Source organism: Pithys albifrons, chromosome 3 (assembly GCF_047495875.1).
Source record: "Pithys albifrons albifrons isolate INPA30051 chromosome 3, PitAlb_v1, whole genome shotgun sequence".
NCBI classification, from domain to species: Eukaryota; Metazoa; Chordata; class Aves; order Passeriformes; family Thamnophilidae; genus Pithys; species Pithys albifrons.
The window spans coordinates 21,934,523-21,955,647 of record NC_092460.1 but is presented as its reverse complement, the minus strand read 5'-3'; the positions used below and the strand labels follow the sequence as shown (position 1 = coordinate 21,955,647).

The 21,125-nt window shown below is 40.3% G+C and overlaps 1 protein-coding gene across 2 annotated transcripts in view; it reads right to left on the bottom strand.

Annotated features, from left to right (window-relative positions):
• PPARG (peroxisome proliferator activated receptor gamma) overlaps nucleotides 1-13,451 on the bottom strand; it is a 57,136-nt gene extending 43,685 nt beyond the window's left edge. Inside the window, exons 1-2 of one of the 2 annotated variants that reach the window (XM_071550950.1) lie at nucleotides 13,343-13,451; nucleotides 6,894-6,961 (exon numbers count right to left, since the gene is read on the bottom strand). The gene's annotated coding sequence lies outside the window, so the exon portion shown is untranslated. The remainder of the gene's footprint in view (nucleotides 1-6,893; nucleotides 6,962-13,342) is intronic. The other variant, XM_071550949.1, reaches the window with a different exon arrangement.
• Between the last annotated feature and the right edge of the window lie 7,674 nt (nucleotides 13,452-21,125).

Genomic DNA, 21,125 nt, shown 5'->3' with positions numbered 1-21,125 from the left:
TGCCAAAAGTATGTGGGATATCTCCAATTTTGAAAGATGTCATAAAATATCCATATTTGTTTAACAGATGAATTCAAATAATGCCCATTAAAAAACTAATTTTTCAGTTGATAATGTAATTCTAAAGAAACAAGGCTTATAATATTCGCTGTTTCCTATTGTGTTGGTCTCTCTCTCCTCATCCCAGGGGCTTGGGACAACATTGGCTTTTTCCAGCCAGAACTGACTACAGTAGAGGGGAGTTTTAACACAATGTGCCCAAACTGTTGTTGGTGCCACCACGGAGAGAGTTTGACCTCACCTGGTAAAACACATCAGACAATCCAAATGAAAAATGCCAAAATTCCAAAAGGACATATCCATAGGCAACTAAGTTAATTGGTTCTACTGTTCAAAGAACTGTTTGTATAAGGACAGAAGACTTTTTAACAGCAGGATGATTCACACACCATTTCCTTTATTTGTCCTTCTGTGTTACTCTTAGGTTTGTGACAAATCATTTAAGCTTGAAAAATTGCATTTGATATTAACACATCACATAGACATTTTTTAGGGTTTAATCTCCATTTTAGCTAAGATTTTCTGAGGTGGAGTGATTCTGAAAACTCTGCTTTCAAGGCTCAGGAGACAGGACTGCTCTTACAGCAGCTGTTTCTGGGTCAGCCTCCCGTGAGGATTAGTGTGGCCAAGTGCTGCACACCACAGGGAGCAAGGTGGGTTAAAAATGACACTGTTTTGTTTGAAAAAATGCCTTTAAAAATTACTCCTTAATTAAGAATAACAAAAGGCATTGAGGAGCCCTGGTGTATTTTTCCTATATAAATAAATACCATATAGATACCATACAGTGCTTTTTCCCATCTCTGGTTTCCCACATTCAAGACTGTCCTTCTTAGAAGGGCAAACACAGCTTCTCCTGTATATACTCTCTCTGAGGCTGCCAGTTAGTTCTCTCAAATTAAAATAGTACAATTTTTATCTTAAATGGTGCTTTGGGTCTCTGAATTGTCATAGTTTTATTAGGAAGTCTGTGCCTCATTCTCTTCAAAAATCCTACAACTTACTCTTTTTTTCTCCCTGAATGGTTCACCTGTTTAAATACCTATAAAAAGTTCCTGATGCTCAACAAAACATGGTATTTTCTGCTCCTTTAATTGAATCAAGGATCACACAGCTGGAAGGATTTTAACAGTCAAAATATTTATCAACTTTTACAATGGAAATGAAGTTTAAAATAGTGGCTCCACTGTCAAGTATTTTAGCTCTCAAATCTTCAAGTCTTAAAATCTGAGTTACAGATAATTTTGAATTGAAAGGGACCCACAAGGATCATTGAGTTCTTCTTTTGGACTTTCTATTTAATTAAAACAAAAATTAAGAATCTATGGTTTATTTGTTGACACTATTTTGGGCAAATCAGTCAGTCTGACTTGGCCCTGATATTTATTTGCCAGCTCACTCAATCAGTGAGATGTGAGCACAGGTCAGACTGCCCTGAGTGCCCTGAAGGACCAGGACCAGAACCTGTACCCAGGTATCACCACCTCTCTCACACCTTGGGCACACATTCCATAACTGTGTTTGCCCTGTGAGCTTTCACTTGAGCCACAAGGAATTTTCAGAGCAAACAGGTTGTAATGTATTCTTTACAGGTGAGTTACAATGTTTGTTGTCTACAGTTCTTGGAACAGACAGTAGGACAATAAAATAGGCAAACCAGAACAATGGCTGTATCATATACAAGTATTTTACTCACATCTGCTCAGGGCAGATGGATAAATAGAGAAAGAATTTTTCCATCATGCTACCAACTTCTTCCTTCACCAGGGCTTAGAAAACAAATTAGGAGCATTTTAAAAGATTTTGGGCTTTTTGTTATGTTTCCTTGATTTATTTAGATGACAGCCAAACGATCAGAAAACATAGACTATAATGACTTATAGATTTTTCTTTTCATAAAATTCCAACCTCTACTTTGCCAAATGTACAACTTCCACTTCTTTATTACATGCCAGAAGCTCTCAAACTTAAAAAGATCCCCACGCTGTACATCATTAATCTTTCAGAGCTAAAAATTTATGAATGGAACATTAAGCACAGATCATCTTGCTCCATAGGCAGGAAGAAACTCAAAAAGAAATTATAACAACTCTGAGAAGCATTTAAGCTGATTGGGGTTCAGTTATGTGGATGAACTGAGGAGCACCAGGACTCTCACTCTGGCCATACTTGTCCCACTCATGGTCGGACTCTCAGTTGTCCAAACAGGGTGGCAACACAAACAGCCTCTTGTAATGGTCCATGGCCTGTGATGACTCCCAAAGTATTTCTGGGAAGTGATTGAATGGCTCTTAATTGGCAGAGCTAAAACTGGACCAGGGACAATTCTAAGAACTTAACAATTTCCCCATCCACTTCCTGTGCCCAAATTACAGCACTTTTTGATTTACTGGTTTGGTTGTAGCCTTTGAGGTCAATTAGGCTTCTCTGAGCCTGGGCAATATAATTGCTTAAGGGGTTGTTTTGTTTTTCCTTGAATTCACCCAGCTGTTTAATTGTGAACCACCTTTCCTTTCTCAGTGTGGCCCCAGCCTGTGCCTCAAGCTGCAATACCTGCAGTGGGTACTCTCAGCTTCCAGAAAGGGGGACCATGGAGCTCTGAAGGTGTTCAGCACCAGTGTGAACCTAAATAAGACTCAAGAACTCTCATAAATCTGAGTATGCATTTCCTCTGTACACTGTTCTACTCAGAACTAACATAAAATGCTCTGAGTATTTTTCCCAAACTTGAATTTCATTTCAGTGAACTGTTGTATCTGTGCAAAAAACTCTTCAGAGATGGAAAACTGAGATACAAGTTCCATTCTTGACAATCAGTCAGACAAAGCAAGTAAAATGATCAAATTTCTGAAATTAATATCTAACAGGAGCATTTATGCATCTATCTAGGTGTCTCAAGGAAACAGAAGAAATATTTTGCTGCTTCAGTACTCCACAAGACAAAAATGGCAACACTACAGCAAAGTGGAGATTGCTTGATATTTATCTCATCTTCTGCTCTGAGAATAGTTAACAAGATACTGGGTACAATAAGCACCTCAAAAGCACCCCTGGCTTCCACCAGCTGAAATAATCCACATCCCCTGTGGATGTAGGGAAAACTCACTGTTCATCAGCTGGACCGTGCAGCACCAAAGGGCAAAGGAAATGTGTTATAATAGTGGCTCATGGAAGATGCAGGGAGGGAAATCCCATGGGATTGTCAGCAACTCTTCCCAATGCAACACTCATCAGTAGATTGTCCACTTTTTAATTCCTATTTTATTTCAGAAATTCTTATTTAGAAGGTGCTTTCTTTGAGGAGCTATATAAGAGTTTATATGACACCCTAAAAATCACAAACCAGTGCCACTTAGTATTTAGCCTGTGTTGTCTTTATTTAATTTCCACATTCACAGCTGGATGAGCGCTCTCACTCCTCCTGTTTTGAACTCCAGAGAATTCCTTTCTTCCACAGAGTAACTGCCAGGTATAATTACTACATTCATTAGCCCTTCCTGGAGTAATTGTCAGGAAAGTGGCAACTGTACCTGCATAATTTCTTCTTCCTCCTTGCTTTTTTTCTGCTTTCCTTCCAGGACAATTACAGTTTCTCTCTACTTTGTCTCTCCTCTTACACTGCATATTTCACCTTATTACCTTCAAGATTTACCTTTACTCTTCCCTTCAAAATGCAGATTTGGGGAGGAAAGGGAGAGATGGTCTCACTGCCTCCCTGTTTTCATGTCTACTAATTTGTGGTGGTTTCGTTTTTCTAATTTAAATCCATTCATTCTGATGCTATATGGAGATTCAGAGTATTTCTTTGGGGACAACAAAAGAATCACCCTCCTGTCTAAGGGTCAAGCCTCAGCAGAAATTTAAGATTGCCACATGCTGTCTGACATTGTGCTGTGCCTTCCTGTTGGTGGCCGGGGGAGGAGACAGGAATCTGTTGCGCTCTCTGCGTCAGAGAGCGTGTCACACACAGCAAACTCAGGGTAGGCACAACTTATTGTTATTCTCCACTTACCTCAGACTGCAGCAATACTCACTGCCTGTTCTCCTGTCCTCAGTGACAGGAAAGCTGTCACTTGTTGTTAGCATATCAGACAGTTCCTGTTCTCCAAGGAGTAATAAATAAGGCTAGATTTAAAAAACAGAGCAAACTTGGGCAGAAAAAGAACAATGAGTGGGAATGCCAAAATACAGTGAGAGATCACGTTATGGCATTGTCAGCATATCTTAAACCAAGAAAAGCTGAAAATCTCATAAGAGACCAGAGGGAGGAATTCAAAATCAAGAAGGTTCCAACAGTAAACTTTAAACTTTGCGAAAGAACTTCAAACAGCTGTATTTTAAAAAGAATTTTCCTGGGTTGTAATACTTTCTTTGGAAAACATAAAAAGGGCTAAATTAATAAACAGCAGTCACAGCCAATCTTCCCACTGCTTCTTTCAAAATTTCCTTTAATTAATTAATTTATTTAATTCATTTCCTTTCCTGATACTCACTCTGGACAGCTTTTTCCCTTTTTCCCAACTCCCTTCTCTGCTGGGCCTCCAAAGTCCCACATTGGCCTCAGATCCCTGCCTTAATCCACCACTGCAATTAATCTAATCAGGCTGCACACCAGTAGCCTCTATTAAGATTAAAGATAATCTCACTATTTCACAAGATTAAAAAGCCAGAGCCAACCTTAACATTGCACATTACTTCACCTATTATGCATAGATTTTGCTTCATGAATATTTTTGTTTGTGAAGAAGCAGAACACTGTTAGTCTTTTAAAACCAGAATTGATCAAATCTACAGAGAGCAATTTTCTGGGTTTTCATTCGATCTCTCACCTACTCAGAACTCTCACCCTGATGACCCAGAAAAAGAATGGGCAGAAATGCACGTGACTTCCACATCCTCAGAATTACATCATGAAGGATGAAACAGCATATTATGTACAGCTCAGAGTGGCTGCACTGCTTGCAACTCTCTCCTTGCATAAAAAATGCCTTTCTTAACAAAACTGTGACTCATTAAAAATTTGACAGATCCCATACCCCAGTGAGCAGCACAATGAAAACACTGACAGACACAGACTCCTTTCAAACTGAGATCTGTTACTGTGAACTCTGGCATGAGCATGCTCAGTGGTTTTTTATATAAATTAAAACATGAAGGTATGTTTGGGGGAAAATATATCTTTAACATTTTATTTTTGGATTAAGATTTAACATTTTCAAGAGGATGTGTCTACAAGAAAATATCTTTATTGTAGGAAAAATGGGTTCCTGATACTGATGGGTTTTCCAGTACTTCAAGCACTGTCAAGAATTCCTGCCTACGCCAACTGTGCTGTAATAGCTATTTCTTAATAAATCAGTAATCCTGATCTAAGAAAATAATTCCTCAAATGTTATTACCTGTGTCAGAATGTAACTTGCATAACCTGATGTTTTATCCTACCTAACCTGGGTAAAACCTAAGCCAGTGCAATGATTCCAGGGGTGTATTTCACACAAAGGGTTGGACTGCTGGAAAACTCTGAAACTAAAGCAGGTCTGGTGAACATAATAAATATCCAATGCCCCCAACGGGACTGGGTACAGTGACCCAGTCTGGTCACGTGGGGCAGGAAGGGGAACAGGGTTTGGGCAGTGCCCAAGGAAACTGTGTGAGGAACCCCCTTGGGTCTCCTGCTCATCATGCCAGAATGTTCTCCCTGCACCACAGGAACAATTCACCAGCTCAGGGCAACTCCCAGCACAGCCGATATCCAGGGGCCTGCAAACGGCCCCCGGATCCACTGGCAAGGGAATCAGGGAAGGCAGTGTGGAATCTGATTCCAGTGGCATTTCTTAAATGCAAACATCCAAATAATTAAAACAAAACAAAACGAAACAAAAGGCAAGCGAGGAACTATTTCAGCTTCCATCGGATTTTTGCAAACTATTCTGCATTGCCTTAATAATGAAGAATACATTCAAGCCACTGTTAAAAGCCTTAATAATGAAAAACACACTCAAGCCATTGCTAAAAACCTGAATCTTTCAAAGTAATTCTTGAATATTTGCTTTTTTCCTATTTTAAATTCAAGACGTGTCATCATAAACTTTTGTAAAACTGATTTTGAAACTTCTGCTGTAGTTAATTGTAACAACTTAGATGAGATCTTTACTAAATACTCTACTCCAGGACAATTTAGCAATTCTGGCATTAGCTTTAGTGTAAAAGTAAAAAAAAAAATGCAGGAAAATAAGCCTAAATGGTGCTTATTTAATTCAGACAACTGATTTAATGTGAAACCCTTTTGTTCTAAATAAAGCTCAAACTTTCATCTTGTTTATCATCTCAAGCCATCTTCAGCAACAGCTGGAAATTCTGAAAGTGAAAGCACATTTGCAGAACTTTTGTTTCCACACTCTTTAATGATGCTGTAAGCAAAACTCAAAAAGTCTGTACCTTTATATGGGTATCTTGCAATATGCACTCATTTGTCAAACTCCATTTATGTTGCCAATTACTATGGGATATGCAAAATAAATAGAACACTACCCTGCTTTTCTTAGTATTTCTAATAATTTTAAAACTCAGATACACCAGCATGCCTTCATGTACAAATAAGGCACCTCAGAAATGCAGTTTAAGTGCAAATGATGATATCTGGGAGTGACAAGGGGGAAGAAAACCAGTAAAATCTGTGCAGAACTTCAGGGGCTCCATGAAGTGAATCCATCCACTATCATGTTAACTTTAGCAGGGTCAGAGGAACAGCTGCATCTTTAGGTCAGGGTAAAGACTCTGCTTTAGACATACCACAAGTTGGAAAGCAAATAGATAATACATATTTCCCTTACCCTGAAAGGAATGAGACCCTCAGCCTGTGGCCTCTTCAAAATTTCTCACAATTCCATTAAATATGGTCCTGAATAAGGTTAGAGAATACAGACAAACTCTGTGTCAGTAAAGCAACCTTTTGCCCTCACACACTTCTGTACTTGCTTTTCTATAGATTTTTCTGGGTGTAACTGAAAATAAAATTTGGGTTTTTTTTTTTTTTTACATTTGCAGGTAGGATTAAAAATTAATTTAGCAATACACCACATAATAAATGCTTCCATTAAGCTTAAAAACAGAGATTCAGCATGAAATACTGTAGCTGAAATACCACTGTAGGGAACAGTATCTCCAAGGAAAACATATTCAAGATGAAAGGATAAGGTCTCAGATTCATTCACTGTAGACATAAAAAGTCAGTACCTAAACCTACCATGAGGAAATATGTACATTATGAAAGGCAGTAAATAGAAGTGGCCACATTTTTCCACAAGCCCCCATATTAGATAGCACCACAAAGCACCAGGTCGAGGTAGTAAAACCTGTTTTTCTGACCACCCCTACTAGAAGATCTTGGTGTGAGTGTTAAAGCCTGTAATTAACATTTTTCTTTTCATAGTTCCTTTTTTTGGTGTAACAAAGTGACTCTTTTGATAGCCTGACATATCTCTTAAACCACCATGACTGAGTACTCACTTCCCAGCAATATTAAAAGATTTCCCCAGCACAGACAGTGAAAATCTGCATCAGTCTATTTGGATACAGAGAGCAACCTGAGTTCACAGCCTCAGACTTCAGAATTGCTGCTACACAGCCACAAATAGTTATAGCAGTTACACAACATCTCTGTTCAATAAATCTAAACAAACACACCAGTACTATGGACTTGTAATGCAATATTATAACATAAAATCCTACTTTATGCAATGCAGTGTAATCACATATTGTGTAAAAAGTTTAAGACAGGATCATAATTCTAGGCAGGACTACTTTGTGCAAATATGAAATTCTCTGAAAAGAAATGCTTAAACTTGGTGGAAAAACACCAGATACAATAAAAAACCCTCAATTTCTCTGACTTATCCTATATGAATATTCTATAACAGCTAAAAGTATTTGGATGACAAGAATGTATTTAGAATTTTATACATACATAGAGAATGGTAGCTGGAGGTCTATAAAAAAGTACAGAATTCTGGCAAAAGGGAATCTCAAATATGCCACAATCAGATTTGTGATAAAGAGGAAAGACATGAGTCCCCACGGAGCTCCCGAAATTCCACCAAGCCGTAAACCAGCCCAAAGTACCCTGTCTTCTCCCATAATAGCCACTGTAAGACCAAAACTAGAATGTGTGTCTAATTTGAGTCCAGAATAAATTAATATCAACTGCAATGTCCATGTCAGAATGTTAGTATTTCATTTAGATTTAAAGAAATTGGCCACATCAACTCCAGTACAAAAGGCAGACAAATATACTCCTGTTACACTGGCATTTCTTATATGATTTAAAGAAAAATACGTAGGACTTCTGCTATAATACGTATTCATGGTTATTTAATTTCAGGCCTCTGGTCTGACTGAGCAAACAGCAATTCCTCTGCAGTCAGACCCTGTATTTTCAGCACACTAAGCCCCCAAATGGGTAGTAAGTAATTCAGTAGCAATTTTGTGGAAGCAAACAGTACACAGGACAAAATTTCCATCACTGCACTCAGACTGCAGACCTGACCCCACTGAAAGAGCAGATCCACCACTGCCCTCAAGGGAGCTGGAATCCTTTTTCTAGGCTCAATGCACCTTCCAACAGACCAACATTTCTTTAATAGCGTGGAGCGTTCTGTCTATTTTTCTGTTGAGATATTACCCAATGTTTATTATACTGTATTATCAGAAGTTACATACAGCCTTTCAGCGTTGCTGAGATAAGGGGAGGCCTTTCTCTAACAGGTTAATACCTCACCTACACACACACATCCCCTGTGAGGATGTACCAGCACATCCATGTTCCCCCCTGCAGCCACGGAGCCCACCTGGGCCTGAACATCCATCCACAGAGCTGCGTGCGCTTTGTGTTTTTTAAATTGCTAATTATCAACCAGCAGAGTAGACTTTGGGATTCATAGACTTGAATTCCTAGACTTTGTCCTGAAAGTGCAGCCTGCATGGCATGGAGGTGATCTGCTTAGTCATGGGAAAAGGGGTGGCTTATGCAAGCCCAAAGCATCCCCTGCTCGGCCATCCCAGAAATGCACTCCCAGCTCTGCAGGCACTGCCTCATCTGCCCCTCTCCAAGCTGGAGATTTTTTCTATTTACAGTGAAAGCTACTGAAACTGCCAAGTAAGAACAGCTGTATTTAGAGAACAGGGTACTGCTTAGAAGTGGAGGAGTTTTTTGCTGTAAATGTGGGGATTTATTCCAAATATACACAATTTATTTGTCATAATTCAATTCGAATGTATTACTGTTTTAAGAATCATTTACTATTGTTAGCATAAATCAACATATTGAAATTTTAAATTTAACATGTTGCATCAATCTCACTCCCATATTGTGTCTCCATTGTAAATGTGTAACTATTTGCATTCCCATGTCACAGACCATACAGTACTAAGGATAAGGGCAATTATTTCATCTGAGTGAGTAACAAGATGGCCCCAACCTCGAGGAGGCTGCTGGGCACCACTGCAACACAGGTAATTAAAACTATCTATACAGTTCATGTATCACGAATTTTAATTGGAGAATGATGTCATTGTTTAGTTCAGTTCTATAGAGTGGTTTATGAGAGGGCAAACAGGCCAAAAAATATAATGGAAGGTGTGGGTGGAGTGGGAGAAAAATGCGAACATCGTCAAATTGACTTAAGTTCTGTGAAAGTTTTCAGATATGGAGACTGCAAATTAGGCCTTGCAGTTTTTTCCCCCACTCTAAATTTAAAGAACAAGACTCTCCAATAGATTTAGTTGTACTTTTGTCTTGTGAGAGGAGCTGACAGCTTTGCAGTGACAGGAAGAAGAGAATCCCACGTTGCAGTGGAAGACCTGATGCTGAAGCAGAAGCTCAGTCTTTCCTGGGGTTGCCACATGTATTTTCTCCTTCATGTCTCCTGATCCCTGCAAGAAGTGGAGTATCCCAAGCCCCACTCCCCAGAGGTTCTACTGCTGGGCTGACAATTTGCTCATCACCAGCATTTTCTATACTGCCACTGGAACCTGAAAGAAGGTACAACTGAAATAAAATAGACTATCCTACATTTAAAAAAAGCACAACTGAACCAAAACAAAACAGAATTTCCTTTGTATAAAATAAAAAGGGGAGGAGGGAACAGACAAAAGAAATATAAGAGGTTTTCCATTTAATATAGGAATCAATTTACATTTCATATTCCTAAATACCTAAATATCTGAAGACCAATCTTACAGCTCTTTCATCTTTCATTCTGCCTTGGAAAAATCTCCATAGGGAAAAAGATGGGGGTAAAGAGGAGATTTTTTTCCCCTGAGTTAACTCTGTAACAGTTAAATGAAACCCTTAAGAACAGTCCCCTTGTTGGGAACCCCCAACTTCTGATTGTGGCATTGGTTGTGTAGGGCTTGAGTACAACAGTGTCCTCTTGCTTTGGGTGATTTCTAACCTTTTCCTTTGTTAATTCACAAAAAGTTATCTGACATACAAGGAACATTTGGCATAAAATATGTGAAAACCAGATCCCAGCTGGTAAAAAATACACATGGAAATACAACATGGAACGATTAGCACTCGTCATCTAAATTTAATTAGCCTATCAGTGATTAAAACATTAAACTACTAGCAATAACTAATGGACAGCATTGTATCCATGACTGCAAAAGAACCTAGCATGGAGAATTTATAATTGTATTATAATTTCTCTTGAGTAACTGCACTGAAAACTGTTTTACTGTATGACAGAGGTGGATGCGGGAATAATCCTTAGGAAAAAAGCTTGTAAAAGAAACTCAGATTCTGAATATCAAACAGACATTCTCAACTAGAGATCCACAATTAGGCTACAAAAAAATCCCCAGTAAGTACATGCAACTCCATTCTGAACAGATTATATATAAGAAAACCTGAAAAGGGCCTCACAAATCAAGGTGAAAGAATTAAGGATACTTTTCATTACTTAGTCCAACTTTGTACAAGACAGGTTTTTTGTTCTACTTTTAAACTTTTCCTTGTTTTTACAATACAACTTTTCTCAAAATTCATTTTATTAGCCATTGCTATAAGTAGAAAATGATACTGCCAGTAATTGAAGCTGTGCCTAAATTTATTTTATTGACTTAGAAATGGGCTTATGGTTATTAAAAAAAGTTCACAAAAGAGTAAAATTTAGAAGCAGTGTTGAAAGTGGGTGTTTTTATCAGTACCATAAGGAAGGTTAAAAGTATTCCTCAATTAAATTCTACTATTTTACCACCTTCCTTTTCTTGGTGAGAATTTTCTGAGGATTCATTATATGAAACATAAATGAGGAAAAAAGAATTATTTGTATATTTTATACTGTAATGGAAGTTTCATGGAATGCTGATGTTTAATATATTTTATTATCCAGGAATTTGACATTGAGGCATTTCTAAGGGACACACACTATCTTAAGTCTGATTACAAGTATATAATCTCTGAACCACTACTAGCTAGTGGGATATTTCATAAAACTGATGTCCAAGAACATTAAAATTCAAAAGCTGCCTGTGTAAAGCACCTTTAAGTTATATTTCTGATTGGTTATCATTCAAAGTCCATGCCAACTATTTTTTCAGCTCTCTCCCCCCCGACAAGTCCATGCTTATATTGTGCCACATGCCTTAACACACTGCTAAGAGTGATTCCTTATAATCTCATAATTAAATCTCCAAACAATTTTTGCAGCAATTTTTTTTGGTGACAGCCAAAGAGAATAATGATGTCAAACACATGACTTCATGCAGCAAATTCTGATATTAATGAGAGCACAACATATGCAACTTCTTTTCCAAGGAGAGCGCTGAGTATCAGATGCCACAGTTCCTTGGTGTACACTGGGAATTTTGGGTTAACTAATAACAAATCATAGTAACCCTTTAAAAGGTAATTTACTTATTAAATTACGGACTAATTGGTATGAGAAAAAGAAGATTTTGATGAACATTTTTAAATGGAATCATGTTCCACAGCCAAAGCTTGTTCAGAGACGGGGCAGCAAGTCACAAATACAAGGCTAACTCAAACCCCGAGTTATTTCCAGAAGATTTATAGTTGATCCATCTGATTTAAAGGAACTTGGACTCCACAGTACATGAAGAAATTGATAATTTCCTGAGCTATTAATCGGAATAAATACCAGCCTTACATCACTGATATTAATAAGTGCATCCCTGTTAATCATCACTGCACTGTGCGCACACAGTGGCCAAAGTTACACCACAGGAACTTGCACTCTCTGCTGCAGAACAGCCTGCGAGAAATGACAGCGGGGATTACAACACGCTCCCCGAACCTGGGGCACGCCAGCAAGACAATGTATTTCAACATAGCATCTTAGTTGTTGCAGGCTCGGAAGGCTCCCCGGCTCCCCGCGATTGAGAAATTGAAAGGAAAAAAAAAAAAAGGCTGTTCATTCATTGCTAGCAGGGCAGCAGGTGAGGCCCGGCGAGCCGCGGGCACTGCCGGGCACGGTGCGGCCCCGCCGGCCGAGCATCCCCCGGTACAGCACCATGGACACGGCGCGGCGGGCGCCCCGGGACAGGGCCGGGAGAGCACCTTGAGAACACGGGGAGCGGCACCGGGAGAACACGGGGAGCGGCACCGGGAGAGCACCGGGGGAACACCGGGAGAGCACCAGGAGAACAAGGGGAGCGGCAGCGGGAGAACACGGGGAGCGGCAGCGGGAGAACACGGGGAGCGGCACGGGGAGAGCACCGGGAGCGGCACGGGGAGAGCACCGGGAGCGGCACGGGGAGAGCACCGGGAGCGGCACCGGGAGAACACGGGGAGCGGCACAGGGAGAACACGGGGAGCGGCACAGGGAGAACACGGGGAGCGGCACCGGGAGAATACGGGGAGCGGCACCGGGAACACACCGGGAGACCACCAGGAGCGGCCGGGGGTGCCCCGGGCCCCGCTCGCCGCCCGCCCCGCCGCTGTCCCCTGGGCCGTGCCGGGCGCTCTGGCCCCGCTATGGGAACAACCCGAGCCCGCCCCTTGCCCGCGAAGCCGCCGAGCAGCCCCGCACCCCGAGCAGCCCAGCACCCCGAGCACCCCGAGCAGCCCCGCACCCCGGGCAGCCCCGCAGCCCAAGCGGCCCAAGCAGCCCAGCACCCCGAGCAGCCCCGCGCGCCGAACAGCCCCGCAGCCCGGGCATCCATCCCCGGGCCGGAGCTCCGCGCCGTGCCCACCCAGCAGCCCGCCCTGCCTCGCCCGCAGCTCCCCCGTCCGGCGCTGCCCGCACCCCCCGGCCCTCACCTCGGGGGTCGGCCCCGCTCCCGCGCTGCCCCGGCGCTGTCAAGGTTCAGCGGGAGAAACTGTTCCCTTGGAGTGGGATAAACTCCGCGGCTCGGGCCGCCCTCCCGGGCAGGGCCCGCCTCCCTCCGCGGCCGGCACCGCCTCCCTCGGCCCGGGGCGGGCCCGGGGGTCAGAGCGGGCAGGGCCGGGCCGGGGCCACAGGAGGTGCGGGGGGCAGCAGGGAGGAGAAGGAGGACAGGGAGGCGGCGGCGGCTCCTTGCTGTGCCCCCCCCCGGCCCCGTTCGCTCCGGGACGGGCCGATCCGAGCGGGCCCCGCTGCGGTGCCGGAGGGCACAGCTGGCCCCGCAGCGGCGGGGCTGGAGTTTGATCCCCGCTCCCGGCGCTGCAAGGGCAGCTTTGCCCCCGCTGGCCGCTTTCCCTTTCGCCTTCCCATCCTCCAGCCGCCTCCTCCCTTGGGCACCTCCCGTCAGGTTGTGTCCTGCTGTGACAGCAGGAAAGGCTTTTCTGAAAAGGTTCTTAGCAGTAACAGAGGTAAACCAAATTCTTTCTTTCCCCCTCACCCTTTTATTACTATTATCTTTTTTAAGACCCAGATTCTCTCCCCTCCCCGCGCCCAGGAATGCGCACACAGCGCTGTGGGCTCTGCACAGGTCCCGACACGCAGGTCAGCTCCCCCATCGCACCCTCCGGGTCCGCCAGAAAGGAGTTACATGTGGAAAAAAGGCATCAACAGGCTTTAGGGAGTCATCCTGTAACTCAAGGTGCCCCAGGATACCGCAGTTTATCTGTAAAAACTCTTGATCCCTCGGACATCATGGGAAGATTGAAGGATCCTAAATCTGCCTCATTGTGGTTCTCAGTCATCGAGTGTTTTGAAAGAGCCTGAATTTGTTTTATTATTTGTATACAGAAGGCAATTTATAGATTACAGCTGAACATGTCAAAATACCTGGACTACCTACAGATACTAACTTTGCCTACAGCCTTTTGTTTGTGAGAACAACTTTCTGTCTGTAGAGGCTTGAAGCCTTGTGTTAATTTTTGAGAATTATCACTCTATTTGTTTAGGCTTGAGATGTTACCTCTGCCTTGACAAATCAAAGAATTTTTTTTTCAATTCAAGTTTTTCCTCCCATCTGGATTTTTAGCCAGAGAAATGTGGAAATATTTGTATGTAAGTGGTTATTTTTTATTTTTTATTTTTTTAATTATATTTTTTTATTTTGACATACTGAAATAATATCTATTCCAGCAATATGCTGACTCAGAGTTGGAAGCCAGGTACTGAAAACAAGTAAAACAAAACCTCAGAATTAGCTCAATCTGCCATGGATGAACAAACAGGCAAGTGTGGGTAAAATAATCGTAACTCTAACAGAAGTTTGAAGTACCTAAATTATTATTTCTGACCACATTACAGAGATATCTGTAAAGTTTCAATAGGAAGTTAAAAGGAGAAGGCTCTTAGCTGGACACTCCGCAGAGTCTGGTGAGAACAGAATAACACTGTTCTCTGGGTGAACTGCTGGACAATGTCCCAATTGATTTTAAGTGTCTGGGCAATAGAGGATCCCTCCCAAAAATCCAGGTTTTTAGCACATGAATTTTTTAAAACTCCATGAAACTGGAGGCATTCCAGATTTGGCAGGTATTGATGGACATCCAGCTGTGACAGGGCACTCAGGCTTTGAGCCTAGACTTTGGATAAGTTCAGAAGCGAGGCAGAAATAAATACAAACTTTAGATTTTAATTAAATTGCACTGACGAGATGGGCGTCTGTAACTCCGTGCAGGGAAATTGGCCAAACTCAGCTTTGGAGAGGTGCTACAAACACGGAGTCATTTTATTTCTCTTCTAAGCATTATATTCTTTTTAGCAAGTTCATCCTTTGGACAGAACTCATAAAATATAAAGCAGAAACAGTAATGGTGACTTATGTACAAATTACTTAGATTTTGTAAATACAGATTTTAACAGAGTGAGACATGAGAGGGAAAAAATTACTTGTTCTGATTTCCTGCTTACTGTAGATTTTAAGGTAGGATTTCGTACAATATTCCTTTTAGACACTGAGCTCTGTGTCGTTTTACTCAGATATAAAATGGAATAATACTCATATTGCTGAAGCACTGTGGGACTGAAATCATCAGTGTCGATACTATTATTTTATGCTCCCCAAAGGATTTTATGTATAATTGTATCAGCAGATCACAACCTGTATTCCTAATTTGAGGAATCAAGAGATGAAGAACCCATACATTTTCTCTGGCAGTTAAAGTTATGCCTTATTTGCAGTTTGAATTAATATGTTTTTTCTTAACAAAGACTGGATTTTTTTTCCACACATGGAACACTGAAAGCCAATAATTTCTGTATTGGTAAAGAAATAAAACAGACTTCAAATAAATTACCTATTCTATAATTCATTCTAATGTCTTTATGCAGTAATGAAATGAGCATAATAAAGAAATTATCAGTTTCTCTTCAGCTTTTGTTTGCATTATTTGACCACGTAGTTCTTGATGATGTGGAGTTTCTCCCTGACTTATCTGAGAGAATTCCTCAGTTTGGTTGAGACCTCTGAGTGTTCTGAAACAAGGATGAAATGTCAGGCTCAGGCCTTCCTGCACCATGGGCAGTTCTTCCCTAAGTTCAAAGAGAAGCAGAAAAGAGCCTCTCAGCATCAGTTCTCCTTTTAAAATTAGCTGATAATTCGTCTTTACAGAAGGTCAGTTATGCTTTGTTTTCCTTATTGCATATAAAAACATTGCTTAGTTCTTTTCATATAAAAGAGCTGTATTTTATATTAATTTTAATAAATTGGGTTTTTTCATTATGTCTTTTTGAAGCATTTATTGCATCTGAAAAAAATTATTTCTGCATCCACTTATTACTGACTGACTGTACATTATTAATTTCAATTATGCATAAAATTTGAAGCAGATTAAACTGAATCATATGGCAAAAATAGTCTCACTGGAATGAGAAAGAGTACTTTGGAAATCTCAAGATGGATAAAGGTATTAGTAATGTCCAAATAACCTCCCATAAACAGTTTTATTTCTCTTTCCCATCTCAATGAATGAATTTCTGTGCAACAATTTCTAAGAAATGCCAGGTAAGGGTTTATGGCTGGACAAATGAATATATCAGAGACTCTCTGTGATGCTGTCATTTTTACCATTGGCTTAAAAGGGTAGAAATCTTACAAGGATAGAGAGGTGAAAGATTTATACCTCTTTCCCTCTCTGCAAATATACAAGTTTCAATTTTTACTTACTTTTGGTGTTTTCATTGTGTCTGCTTTCAGTCTCTAAGTGAGTTACACAAGTTTGAAATCAGAAATCACAGTGTGTCCCCTCCTGGAATTCTGAAGAGAAGGAAAAAGTAGCCAAACCTTTATCATCTGGAGGACAATCTCATACACTCACAGTGTGACCACAAATCTGACAGTTAGAAGAACAAGTTCTGATTGTGGAAATTGCATTGGTTTAAACTGGTGGTGTTTAAACAAGCTAAAAATCTATTGCATTGCTGCATTTTCTAAGGTTACCCTATGTACTTTCTCTTTGTTAATGTAATATTTTAATTCATATATCTGGTGTTCTTCTATTGATAAAAACCACATCTTATTTGTCTTAGCACATTTCACTCTGTCTTTATTGGCAGTTTTTGGTCTGGAAAGGCATGTTTTTAAAAAGTAAGTCATAATATTACATCCCTCTCCTATCTTCAACCTTCACATTCTGTATATAACATACTTCTGCTTGAAGGAAATCAGAAGTTTCAACTGCTATGAGTAGCATTTTACACAGATCTATGGCAAAACCTATAGAATAAACTGCATTTCTTTAAGTGATGGCAGAGGACCATCCCTTGGTATGATTTCAGTGTTGTTATATTGCATTTCACGTGCTGTGCCTCGGACCCAGCAGCAGTGACAGGACAGGCATAATGCAGATTCCTCATAGATAACTATGTATTCTATAATTAAATCTTCATAGTTAACACAGATAACTGTAGAGGGATCAAAACCAGGACCATTAAAAATGAGCCTCTTTGCCTGAACTTTGAGGTTTAGATAAAAAGAGAACAAAATCCAAATCATGCCTGGTTTATATTCAGGAAAGCCACCAGGCTGCCTACCTCTAATTATAATGCTTTTTCATGATCCTTAGTCTCTCCCCAACTCCTGACTTCTCTGATTTCATCCTCTCTTGAAGAGAATAACCCTCTCTAAGACTGTCTGGTTCTTCTCTAATTGCATCTTCTATTCATGTTCTATTCCCATTCTGATCAAATGGGCCCAAATTGCATATCACACACAGTCAGCAGGCATCAGAATATATAGGAATAAAGAGCTCAGGCACATTCTGCTGTCTGTCAGATTAGTTAATCCATCAGAAACTTGTTTCTGAAGGAATCCTTTTAAAGCAACCTAAAGTTTAAGGACATTTTGAGTCTCATTTCAAAACAGTTTATCCTAATTTCTAGGGTGGTTAAGACAGATTTATGAATGTAACTTGCTCAACTTCAGAAATTCAGATTTCTACAATTATACATGCTTAGACATCTGAAATTAGTCGCTGATGCAACCACGACTGGGAGTTGTTCTAATCTGAGATGGGAAGGAGGTGGCTGGTCTTGTGGTTAGAGCATGGGACTGGCTGCTGAGAGGTCCCACTGCTATTCCTGGTGGTGTCACGGACTTCCTGTGGGTCCCCAAGTCACTGAGCTCTGTCCCATCTGACTCACATATAAAATGGAATAATACTCACATTGCTGAAGCGCTGTGTGACTGAAGTCATCAGTGTCAATACCGTTATTTTATGCTCCTAAAAGGATTTTATGTATAATTGTATCAGCAGATCACAACCTATATTCCTAATTTAATTCCTTTCATGTAATTTTCATGTCATTTTTCTCACACAGGAATTCACTGATTACAGTAAAGAGTAAAAACTCAAAAGTGCAAATTTTAACTTGCAGCATCTAGAGAACTTTGCTTCCAGGTTCTAATTAAGCATTTGTTCATGAAGAGAATTGAATTTTCTTTGTAAGAGTGTGAGAAAGGTAATTTTGTGGTATTTACTCCCTCATAATTGTTAAAAAATAATTAATATCCCATTGTTTCTTTGGGAGGACTGTGTGAAGATCTCTTGGTACTTCCATTTCCTATAACCTTTGTCCCACTTTATAGTTTTTATACATTGTTGTGATGAAATTAATTTGAACCACTATTTTTAAAATCCCTGCTTTTTCCATATTTTCCCTGAATCTCCAGGGTGCTCAAATAGACGTAGGAAATGCTGCTGGTCAATGAAATGATGATTCTGCAGACAAGCAGACTGCAGTACTAAATCCCAGGGAAAGCCATGGCATGGAGAGCAGCTCCTGGTGCCCTCCTTGCCTTTGGGTTAGTTCTCAGGATTTCTGGCACAGTGCTGTGGATCTCATGGTTGTGGTGCCACACCTTTTATTTCTGTTGCAGAGAGGCTTTAAATCAATGTGTCTGTTTCAAATGTCTGGCAAATTAGGTTTATATACTTAGATATTTTTTAATTATTTAGGACAGATATAGGTAGGAAAGACTAAGAGAGAATTAGATGGCAGTCAGACTCTCCTATGCATTTAATTTTAATGGCTTAAATACATTAATTAGTCTTTAGAGAAAAGAAGTTGAATGGCATTCAATAACAAGACCAAAAACTGAAGAAAGCAGTTCTTTGATTGCCTTTGTAATTAATATGTATTGTTATAAAGCTAATCATCCTAAAATCATGTCATTTCAGTAGCATTGGTTTGAAAGAATCATGAGGAGTGGCATAACAATAAAGAGATAGAATCCTTTCCTTACAGCTCCCAAGTTGTGTTGCAGAAGCTTCTTTTTCCATGGATGTTGTGCCCCCTGGGGTGGTCCAACCACATAGACACGAAGCTCTGCCTTCTGCCTTTCCGACAGCCAGTGCTGGGAGTGCCCCACAGCAGCACAGTGTAAAATACACCAATATTTGTGCTGTTGGTGTTCTGTAGGTGTGCACAGAGCCTAAACTCGGATGAGAGTTTCTACTGCCTGAGCTGGATCTGCTGACTCTGTGATTAAATCTTCATCATAAAAATGTGCTGCCAACACACAGGGAATTTTGCTGGGCAGAGAAGCAGTAACTTTAATCTTTACTAATCCCTGAATTTTGTTTTGCAGTACTAGAAAATAAAACATGGCCAGGCAATGCAGCTTGAAATAGCTATTACATTAAAGGCATCACATTTCATTCATGCAAATAGTCCCATTGCTTTCTCTACTTCTCTTCTGAACTGACTCTTACTAGTCTTTCAAACAGATCATTATTTTCACTTAAGATCTTAAGACCCCTAAAAAAATAAAGTTAATAACTGGTTGTTAATCTGTGCTAACCATTAGAGAATACCAGGTAACTTTAGCAGTGAATCAGGGGCTATTTTGGGAGAAAAAATATTACAATAATTTGCAGGAAATAACCTTTTTGTTCCAAAACAGCTGTCACTGAACACTATTATATCTACAACAATTAAAATTATCTTTGGTCACTTTTAGTATTTGGCACTGCTCCATTATTGTTCAGTTAAATATTTTTCAAGTGTGTTAGGACTTCTGCCCACTGTGTGCTCGAAGCCCTTCGTTATCACTGGAGAAGCTCTTGGGTTTGTCCTATTGGAGCCTCCCAGAGCAGGACTGGGGGCATTTCTGCCCAGGTGCTCTGCCACTCTGAAATGGCAGCAGGATGGCTCAGCTTTGGCAGCAGAGGATTCACCTTTTCATCCAAAGTGTGGAATGCTAGAAAAAAAGAATAAAAAAATAGACTAGCTAACATATAAATTGAATTAGGAAACGTGCAAACATCCTGGTGAATTTAAATAGCTGGTTGGATCAGAAATGGAGGAAAAATAACACAGGGTCAGGAACAAAACACGAAGCAGCCAGAAACCTTGTATTTCTAATTTAGGTTATAAATACTCACTGCTAAAAATTTGTTGTTACAAAATGTAATTGATAAAAAAATGCAGGTTTGGATGAGAGTGAGGGGTTGGTTGGTGGCTTTAATATGCTTCAAATACTAACTAAAAATATTCCCACTTTTCTGAGGCTTTCTATTCCTTCGGGTTGTAAATAGCTGATATGCAACTAACACTCTTATGCCTTTCAGAATGAAATCTTTATTATTTATATTGTAATAGCACTTGTGATTCCTGTCTATGGTGTTGAGTCCTCAGTATTAGCAGAGCAGAACTGAAAAAGCTCCTGCAAGATTCCAGGATAGAAATGCAACTTCTGGCAAAGCTTTATTCCTTGCCCATTCGCATACAGTGGAATGTTTGCATATCTTTACATCAGTGGGAGTTAATAAAGGAGCATCCCTTCAATGTGCCATGTATCAGATGCCATCAAACTCATTTTTCTATGGAAGATTTACTCTGTGAACTTCAATATTAGTATTTTCTTACCCTGTGTACTGTTGAGGTAGCAAAATAATACAATCTTAAGACTATGCAGAGGACATTGTGCAGATTTCTGGTATTTGAATTTTATGTATAGTGATAAATAATAAAATGTAGCTGTTTAGCACACTGTGGACTAGAACGTGGCAACCCACTGCTGTTCCAGTGAACTAAACTAAATTTAGTGTAACCTCTCCTACTTTTATTAGAAAATTTCTGAGGGTTGGGTCTGATCACCCCTTTATGTGTTTGTTAATCTCTGTGGACTTTTCATTGTCCTATGGACAGTTCTTTGGTCCAGCAGTT